This window comes from Sapajus apella, unplaced genomic scaffold (assembly GCF_009761245.1).
Source record: "Sapajus apella isolate SASKATOON/1434 unplaced genomic scaffold, GSC_monkey_1.0 scaffold32, whole genome shotgun sequence".
Classification (NCBI taxonomy): Eukaryota; Metazoa; Chordata; class Mammalia; order Primates; family Cebidae; genus Sapajus; species Sapajus apella.
In genome coordinates this window covers 11,361,489-11,371,216 of record NW_022436972.1, presented here as the reverse complement: position 1 = coordinate 11,371,216, position 9,728 = coordinate 11,361,489, and the positions used below count along the sequence as shown (strand labels likewise).

The 9,728-nt window shown below is 37.3% G+C and overlaps 1 protein-coding gene across 2 annotated transcripts in view; it reads left to right on the top strand.

Moving 5' to 3' along the window:
• The first annotated feature begins 767 nt into the window (after positions 1 to 767).
• The window catches only part of TRPC4 (transient receptor potential cation channel subfamily C member 4), a 212,787-nt gene continuing 203,826 nt past the window's right edge, over positions 768 to 9,728 (top strand). The window contains exon 1 of one of the 2 annotated variants that reach the window (XM_032294519.1): positions 768 to 1,600. The gene's annotated coding sequence lies outside the window, so the exon portion shown is untranslated. The remainder of the gene's footprint in view (positions 1,601 to 9,728) is intronic. The other variant, XM_032294521.1, reaches the window with a different exon arrangement.

Genomic DNA, 9,728 nt, shown 5'->3' with positions numbered 1-9,728 from the left:
CATTGCACAGCGTCCCAGCTGTAACAACGCGGCTGGGACAGGGGGAAACCGTTGCTCTTTATCTGTTGCACAAACTGGAAGCTGGATCAGGCATCTGCTGGGATTCAATCAGAGACTAGCAGCTAACCTCAGGGTTTTCAGAAAATAAAGGAAATCAGATAGAAACAGAGTCTCAAGGAGGGTAATTGCCAGCTAGGATTCCTCAAGGGCTCCACTCTCTGTCTTACACATGAACTCTTTCTCTGGGTCATGGGGTCACAGCCAGCCAAGCCTCCAAGCTGGGAATCACCGTACTGCAGTTACAGCAAGAGTTATTGCCAACTTTGCCAATAGTATGTGTGTATGTGTGGTGTGTGTGTGTATTCCTCTCTGCACTTTAATCTTATTTTCACATGTGAACACCAAAGAGATTGGCCAAGAGATAACCTTTATCTTGAAATCTCAATATCAGTAAGCTGGTACTAGTAATACACACACACACAGACACACACAGACACACACACACACACACTCGCACATCACCTGCGGCTGCCAGAACCTTGCACCCTTAGGCTGGCTCGCGTCTAAGGATTTTGGTATATTTGGTGAAAACTTGCTGATTTCCTATGCCTTTTGGAAAGACCAAGCTGGGGGTGGGGAGAGGTTGAAACGCGGTGGCTCATCATTTATTCATTGCGACTGTTTCAATTGTTGACTCTAGTGGCAAGCCGCATCCTCCAGCTCTTGCAGGGGAAGTCTGACACCTTGAGGACAGGAAAGAGGGTGCCAGGCGCCAAGAGAAAGCGGAGTGGGAGAAGCTTTGAGAGTTGCAGGGGTCTACTTTTTTCCAGTCGGGCGGCGGGCCGCCTGGGTGCTTGTTTACCGGGCTGGGAGCAGGGCATTCATTCAAAAGCTGGGTGTCGGAGCGCACTGAAGTCCAACACGCCTGCAGAGCGCGCCCGAAGCCTGGAGGTGTGTCTGGCTTGCATCCAGGACCACAGGGTGGATTCTCGCCACCGACTTGGCTGGATGATGGCTGGCTGGTGGTGAGCTCCCCTACCCACTGGCTGACCTCAAGCAGCTGGCCCGGTAGGTGGAAGCTCTTCGAGGGTAGCCGAGCTGGGGGACCGATCGTTAGCTCCTGCCCGCGCGCGGGTCTCCTCCACCTCCAAGCAGTGTGGTGCGTGGGACGCGCATCTTCCCGGACTATCCCTTTCCAGCGAGGTCTGTGCAGACCCCGAGCCGGGGAGCCGCCGGGGACGGAGGATGAGCCCTTCTCTGGGCTCATCCGCTGTCAGCCGTGGGAACTCTTAACTTTATCCAGCGGGATCGGCGCGGGCGGGGGTGGGAGAGGTTCTCCTCCCCTGGCGTTCACCTTCCCCTCCCGGCCCGCCCCTCCCCCGCCTCCTATGGCTTCGCTTTCAGAGCATCCTCACTCCGCCCAGTTCGGTGCCAGCTGCGTGGGCTCCAGCTTCATGCGTTTTCCTTGGAATGCTCCAAAACTCGGCAGCGACTAAGGGAATTCCATCGGAATTTGCCGGGCGTGCTCTCACCCGGCACAGCACCCGCGCCGTCCGTCCTCGGATCCCATCACTTCAGCCCGAAGATTGCAACTTTGCAGGTAAAGAGGATGTCGCCTTGGAGCTCCGTTCGACCGGAGCTGCACCTCGCCTTCTTTCTGGGATCTCGGTTAAGTTTCCTAAGCTGCCTGGGAAGCCGGCTCTCTTCTGGGAGACGGACATCCCTGGGGGATTATGAGTTCAAAAGGTTCTGACTGCATGGTTTCTCTTCGAGGCTCAGGAAAAAAATCTGTGAAGCTTTCGGTGCTTGACTCGGGCTGAGCGGGAGTTTGGGGGTGCTCCTCAGTCTTCCACCGCACCCGGCTTTAAAGCAGGGGGGAGGGCGAGGAGTGAACCCCCGGTGTGACTTATATGGTAAACAAAGGAGCTGTAGCCACGTCGTGGTGCTGGGGAATGTGGCCGTTTTTAGCCTTTTATGCATTTGGGGAAAATGGAGATCTCGGGGGCACCTGGGTGCATACAAGTGAGATCTTGGCTCTCCGGCTCGTAAATTGGGAGAACGAAGGAAGGAAAGAGATCAATATTCTACCGATCGATACATTCTGCGTCATTTTCATTCGCTGTCAAGAAACAGAAACACTTTTTCCGTGTTGCTCGACCCAAGCTAGTGATTCTTAGTGTGCCTGGCTACCGAGATTCCAATTAAGCCAATGACCCTGTTTGCTACTTGGGTAAATCACTAGGGTTCACTGCACAACTTGTTCCAGCTGCGAACTCAGCTGCCTTTTGTGACTAGAAACAAGTGAATACTGGAAAGGCATTGAGGGTTTGGGAGAGCTGAGGAAAGGGATCTCTTATCTTGTCTGCCTGCATTCACTATGGTGTATCCACTATGGTGTATCCCGGTTCACATGGTTTCTTAGGGAGGCCCTTCCCAGTGAAATTCCATAGCTATAAAATGAAGCAAGTTGCTTAAAGAGTAAGCACCAAGCCAAAGGAGTGGGAGGAGACAGAAGGAAGCTTTAGCTGTTTTATTAAGGAAAAAAAAATTAGACAAACTTGTAAAACTTTTTCAGTTTTAATAAAACACCGCCTCTCAGGACTCATGTAATTTCTGCCTTTCACAGTACATAATCACAACACAAAGAATATTACAAATTCTTTAAGAAAAGAGTTTACTGGAGAGTGTTTTGGGTTTGGGGGTATTTTTGGTAAAGCTCTGAATTAGACATTGAGAGTAAGAGTGGGTGGAGATGTTAAAATGTGGAAATCTTCATCATTGTGTTGGGTTTGCTATTTAAGCTTACATTTGTAATCCTACCTTTATTCACCTGGACACTGTTGTCCAGAAAATATCCTCCTTAAATGTTTAAGGGGAAAAAAAAGCAACAAGATCACTTTCAATTTACTTGCTTACTAATCATTCTGAAAGATATATGAGTTAGAATAGATTTCCATTACTTATAAGCTTTACAATTTTGTAATTTTTATATTATTTATTTTTCTGTGATGCTTGTTTCCAAAAGGTCAATATAAAAATGCATAAATAAATCTATGACAAGGTAAAGTTCTATATGAATTTTATAGCCATTTTAGTTATTAAACTAGTAAGAGACCAAATAACTTTCCATATAAAATAACCTTAATTCATACTTTGTATTAACAGGAAATAACAAGCAATGCTTGTATTCTTTTTCATTAGAGGAAATTTTAATGTCTTACTCTATACATACATTTCAAACTTTCTAACTTATGCTCCATGGAGAACTACAGCCATCTATAGGACTGAAAAGTTACCTGTTTTAACATCCTCATTTAAAAAAACCAAAGCTAAATCATTTTCAAAAACAATGACTATGTTTATAAACTATTACATCATTTTAATTGGTAAGGAATCTGGAAGTTAGATTGTCTATTTTTCAATATTTGGTTGGCTGTGTCTATCAATATTTTTGTAAACTAGATGTTATTAAAAACTTCACTGTAATAACTAAGCTTAGAAAAATTGCTGTTTCTGAACTGTAGGTGAAAGATAGAAACAATGACAATCATTATTTTAATTTTTCTTTTATGATTTCAAAGTAATAAACATATCTGATCATTTAGTCAAATGCTATCAGCATACCCTATTATAAACATGATTACATTTATATTGAAATATAATAACTACTTTAAGATGCACTGATTTTAACCCCACTGAATTAAAAATACTTTCAAACATATATTTTTGGAAATATATTTTTATACCTGCATGTTTAATTGCCAGAATTATTTATGGCAATACAGATGATCAGCATTATATTTAGCAGCTGAAAACTGAAATTGCATCTCTTTTCTGATCAATGCATGTGTTGGAACAAAAATAAAGATAGGCACACATTTGTTCAATAGTAAATACTGTAATTATCAGTGCTTAAATATAGATCTATAAGTAAATATAGATATACTAGAAGTACTAAGCAGTAGCTAGGACTATAAAATTAGGGACTGTATATTTTATGAAAATATGATTGTTGTGTTTTTGAACATAATGTTAGGTAAAGGGAAAATATAATAAACTATTAAATTTCCTTTTTTCCAAAACGATTATTGCCATATATTTTATGAAATCAAATTCTAATGCGCACTTCGACTTTATAAATTGAATTGCCGGGACTCAATTGAAACCAGTGTTTTTGACCTGTCGTACCTATGGAAACCCCCCCATGATTATTTGGTTCTCATTAAAAATGAGGTTGAAGAGACAACTCAAAATAAAAACTTAGCCTTTTCACCCAATTTATACCCTATCTTCCCCACTAAAATAAACACTAAAACTGGTTTGATTCAACCCAAGTTTAATTGGAAATTTGTTTCTACCTAGTTACAATGAAGAGTTGATTTAGAACTATCTTCCTCCTCATGTTTTCTATTTCTAACCCTTCCAGGGGCATTACACCTCAATAGTTTAAGATATTTGAGAATATTTTGATCAGGGATATAATATCATGACTGTGTCTTTTTAATCAGCACAAATATAGACCTAACTTTTGAGAACATTAGTATTACCAAAACAACTTTGTGATGCAAAAAATACATTTAGGAAAAGAAACCATTTATTTGGGAAACTGAAAATTAAGGACATGCACATTGAAAATGTATTAATTCAAAACCATTGTTGTTTCATGAACTATTTACCAAATTAAGTGATGTATTTAAATGTTTAAAAAATCTAAATTACCCCCATGAAAGTTGTTTAATTTTAGTAGGATAAGAAAGAAATAGTTTCAGAACTTGATCTACTATTGTAACTAAACTGTATGTGATATCTCTTAATACTAGTGTATGTTTTCTCTCTCTTTTTAAAAATGTAGCCAGAGAATAATGGCTTCTTTAGAGACACCAGACGACACCGGGGCACAGTGTTACATATAAAATTAGACATGTTAAAACATTAATTTAAAAACATGCCTTGATAGCTTTATCTAGCATACTGCATTCGTTTAATGGCAGTGCAATAAATGAATCAGATATTCATGAATTATATTCTGTCTGTAGTTTGCTGTTAGACTTTGAAAAATGTTGAAAAAGTCACCGTTAAGTAGTAACTTTGAACAAATACTACCAAGAGCTGAAATTTACCTGAAAGAGGACCTATTGTGAAAAAAGAAAAGAGGGAAAATGGGTCAATATTTATGAGAACTTAATGTACATTTAGCACTATGCAAGAAACTTTGAAAAAGAAAGCTATTTTTTATTGTTATCTTCACATCTACCTTGAAACTGAAGTATTATTATCACATTTTAACAACTCGAGAAAGATGAAATTTATGAAAATCACAAAATTGCTTTGTGGTAAAGCAGGATTTGAAGTATATCAGATTTCTTTACTATCAGGTACTACGTCTACCTAATAGTTAGAAAACATGAGGAGAAAGATAGCTCTAAATCAATTCTTCATTGTAACTAAATAGAAACGAATTCCCAATTAAATTTGGGTTGAATAGAACTACGTCTACCTGATAGTAAAGCCTATACTCTTTTTTACTTAAATCCTGTGGTTCCTAAAATAAAATAAATATTCTTTTAACAAGGTTCATAAATTCATTGTATTCTTCAGCTATTTATTTCTCAAATTTTAAAAATATTATGACATTGGGACATAAACAACAGTTCCCATCATGGAGATAAAATTTGAAACAATAGTCTGCTAAAGTTCCATCAGTTTTGAAGCAGAGCCAGAGATAAGCTACTTTTCTTGAGCAGGATGGTCTCAAAATTACTTCCTTTTTTATTCTTAAATATAAATCTGATATATGTAAAAAAAAATAAATAAAATGTTTGTTTTCATGAACAAAGTTCAAGATTATATTTTTTTTTTAGAAATACTCATGAGCTTATAATTTATAAATAAAAAGTTGTCATTCCAAGCTTTAAAACATCTGTAAGCTGGTAATAAAATGTCTTTGTTTATTAGAAAAAAATCAGTCTAAGACATATTAGGTTTATACTGCATCTTACCAATGTTATGTGACATTTCTAGACAAGTGTATTTGTTTTAGTTTTATCTGAAATTCTAATTTTCTAATTATTTTAATGTCCCTTGGTATTTGAGAGGAGCTCTCATTCACACATCCCAAAAGTCATCTATTAGCTGGTGCCAAATCTTAACAAATTTGTCATGATAATTACTAAACATATATACATGCATTTGAACTGACAGGATTGTGTCCAAAACCTATTGACATTGAGGTTGAGGGAATAATTTCTTTGAATATATATCATATCATCAAAAAAATTATCATTAAAATCTTATCCATCTAGTAGATATTTGTTGAATATTGGTAAATGAATCATTGAATGAAAAGATGAATGGCACATGGGTAAGCTTTTCATTTTTTATTGCATTTTCTGGCAAAACTTACTATTTTTGTTTCTGTAAAAATGTTCTTTAGACACTAAAGCCTGGTTAGTGCCTAGTTAAAGCCAATATGACCATCTCCTTGAAAGTTTCCTTCATTTCTCCAGATGTCCCAAATATAAATACAAGCAAAGGGCACGTTATATTCTGTCTTGCAGGTGGGTACAGGTCTGTTTCCAAATCTTAACAGTAAATTTTTTATAGAAAGCCAGAGGATTTTTAAAACTGTTGAGTTTGTAACTGAATTCGAGTGCCATAAATACTATGCATCATAATTGATACAATTAATGTATTTTATATTTTCATAATACTATATGTGGCTAAATTTTTAGCATATTTACTTGTTTATATAATGATGCCAGTTGTGATAATGTTGCATTTATGCACTATATTGAATACCATATTATTTCTTATGTTACAAAAATAATTTACCCACCATTATCCAATAAACATAACTTTTAGTCAACTACTTATTCTATAATGTTCATTTTTATAGGATTTATATAACCAGTTATTAATGCGTTTCAGTTTAAGTGGTACTGTGCCAGAATTCTTAAACGAGGGCTTTTGTTCCATAACACTATGAGAAGAGTAGTTAGACTTGAAAGAGGACAGATACAAGTGTTTCTCAGGAATGCTTACTGAACTAAAGAAAGCCAGAGGCTTCTTTGGAGTGAGGATATTTGGAAAGTAAGTTGAGAGTGCATTTCAAAGACTTGACAGGACACGATGTCCTGTTGTGGGTGGCATGAGGATTTTCTTTTAATTCTTTTCATTCTACTTCATTGAGAATACAGTTTTTACAAATCAAGACTATGAAGAGTGTTCAGATACTCTGCTACATTTTTAATACATTTCACCTCTAAATAATAGTGGAGAAATAATGCAATATGTATACCAGGATCATAGTTCACAATACATAGCACTGTAATTTTTATTTTCACAGAATTAGTATAGTAGTGCTGACTATGCGCATTTTGAATAGATGAGTGAAATAAATGAATGCATAGATGATTGAATTGGTCAGTCAGTTGCTATGCTCAACCTCTTTAATTTAATACACTGGTCATTCAATTAGTTGATCATATACCAATATGAATCCCCAAAAATACAATGGAAGGATGAGAAGATAGGCATAGTGTACATTAGGTGAAGAATAGATAATGTATCATGCTTTATGTACAATCATCTTCAATATTTGTGACAGCATGAGTATCTTTTTATGTAAAGATCCCTTTCATTGTAAGGTAGAGCGAAGCTGCACACCCTGAATCACGCTGCGGCCACACTTTAAATGAATGCCCTTTTTTGGTAGTTGTAGTTTGAGAAGCAGAGTTGGGTCTTCTTTAATTTCATCTTGAGCCCAATATGTATAGGGATATAATATATATGTGTATACAACATACATATATGTATGTATTTGTAAACACACAGATACATATATGTAATCACAGTAAATAACAAGTAATAAAGAGTGGGAGACTGCTTTTGAGTGTGAGACACAAATTGTTATCAAATAGTGTAGAGTAACCCATGAAGGACAACAGGATTTGTTTGCAATTATGTCAGTGTCCCTATAAAATGGTTAGATTTGCAATGAATGACTTGGAATGTCATCTTATTTAAAAGTATGTTTCTAAGTAGGTCCCCTAAATCTTGCTATATGATCATGCAGTCATACATCAAATATGTCCTGAGAAATATATCATTAGGCAATTTCATCATTGGATGAACATCACAGAGTGTACTTACACAAACCTAGGTGGTATAGCCTACTACATACCTAGGCTATATGGAATAGCCTATTGCTCCTAGGCTACAAACCTGTATAGCATGCTACTGCAGTGAATACTGTGGGCAATTGTAAATATACAATGGTAGGTATTTGTATATGTAAACATAGCAAAAATGCAGTGAAAATACAGCATTATAATCTTATGGGCCCACCATCATATATACAGTTCATTGTTGACCAAAAGGTTGTTATGTGACGCATGACTGTATTTCTCTGTCTACACACACACACACACACACACACACACACATACATACACATACACAATCACACACTTTACTGAGGCCTTAATACATAACAGTCACTCTGCTAGATGCTGAGGACACAGAGATGAATAATACGCATATTTTTCTTTAATATTTCAAGAAAAGTTTTTTATAAGCCTCTTATCATACTCCAGTGTCCTATGTTATCGAAAAGATATTTGGCAAACTTATTTTCTCCTGATCCTTTCCCATGACAACTGTGAGCTCATTAAATAAATAACATCATTATATTACAATGAGTAGAGTCTATACTTGATATTTAAAAGATAAAACAAAACAAAACAAAAACTTTGGGACATGGAGGAAGAGATCTAAACACATCCTTTTTGCCACTAATTATTGTTTTCCATAACAGTAAGACTAAAGTTTTTTTTACTATGAATCCATGTTAAATTTAAATAGCATTATTGACGCTATTAAAAACAGTGTTTTCAGGCTGGCACAGTGGCTCACGCATGTAATCCCATCACTTTGGGAGGCTGAGACGGGCGGATCACGAGGTCAGGAGATAGCCACCATTCCAGCCAACATGGTGAAACCCTGTCTCTACTAAAATACAAAAAAATATATATATATATATATTAGCTGGGCATGGTGTTGCATGCCTGTAGTCCCACCTACTCAGGAGGCTGAGGCAGGAGAAATGCTTGAACTTGGGAGGAGGAGGTTGCAGTGAGCCAAGATCGTGCCATTGCACTCCAGCCTGGCTACAGAGCAAGATTCAGTCTCAAAAAAACAAACGAACAAACAAAAAAACAGTGTTCAACTTTTATACATAGATATTATTGAATTACCATTCAGAGGCTATGTATTTTTAGAGGTAAGTTGTTTTCCAAAGTCTGGTTGGATTATTGGTGTTATAGCCACATGTTGCCCCATCCCCCATGGATCCAATGAAGCAAACCTAAGAAGCCACTTTTAGAGTTAGGGATATAATGAACTAGATTCTCACCACTGTACCCCTTTCTCTTGAGACAGTAGAGACCTGGGTTCAAGAGATTCTTAGAAGTTCAGATTAATTTTACAGAAATCTAGAAGTTCTCAGGGCCCACTGTTAGTGTTTTCTCATGGGCTCCTCTGCCTATAGCTAAGTCTATTGAAAACCTAGAAATGGACCACCTTTCTCATTGTCTTTAATCTTGAAAACAAAAAAGGGACTGGACTAGATACATTCATCTTTTTAAAAAAACCATTATTGGAACCTGCATTCCTAGGACTACTAACAGTGTCAGAATTTTTTGCTTTCTGAAGGCATCATGCAAAATAAT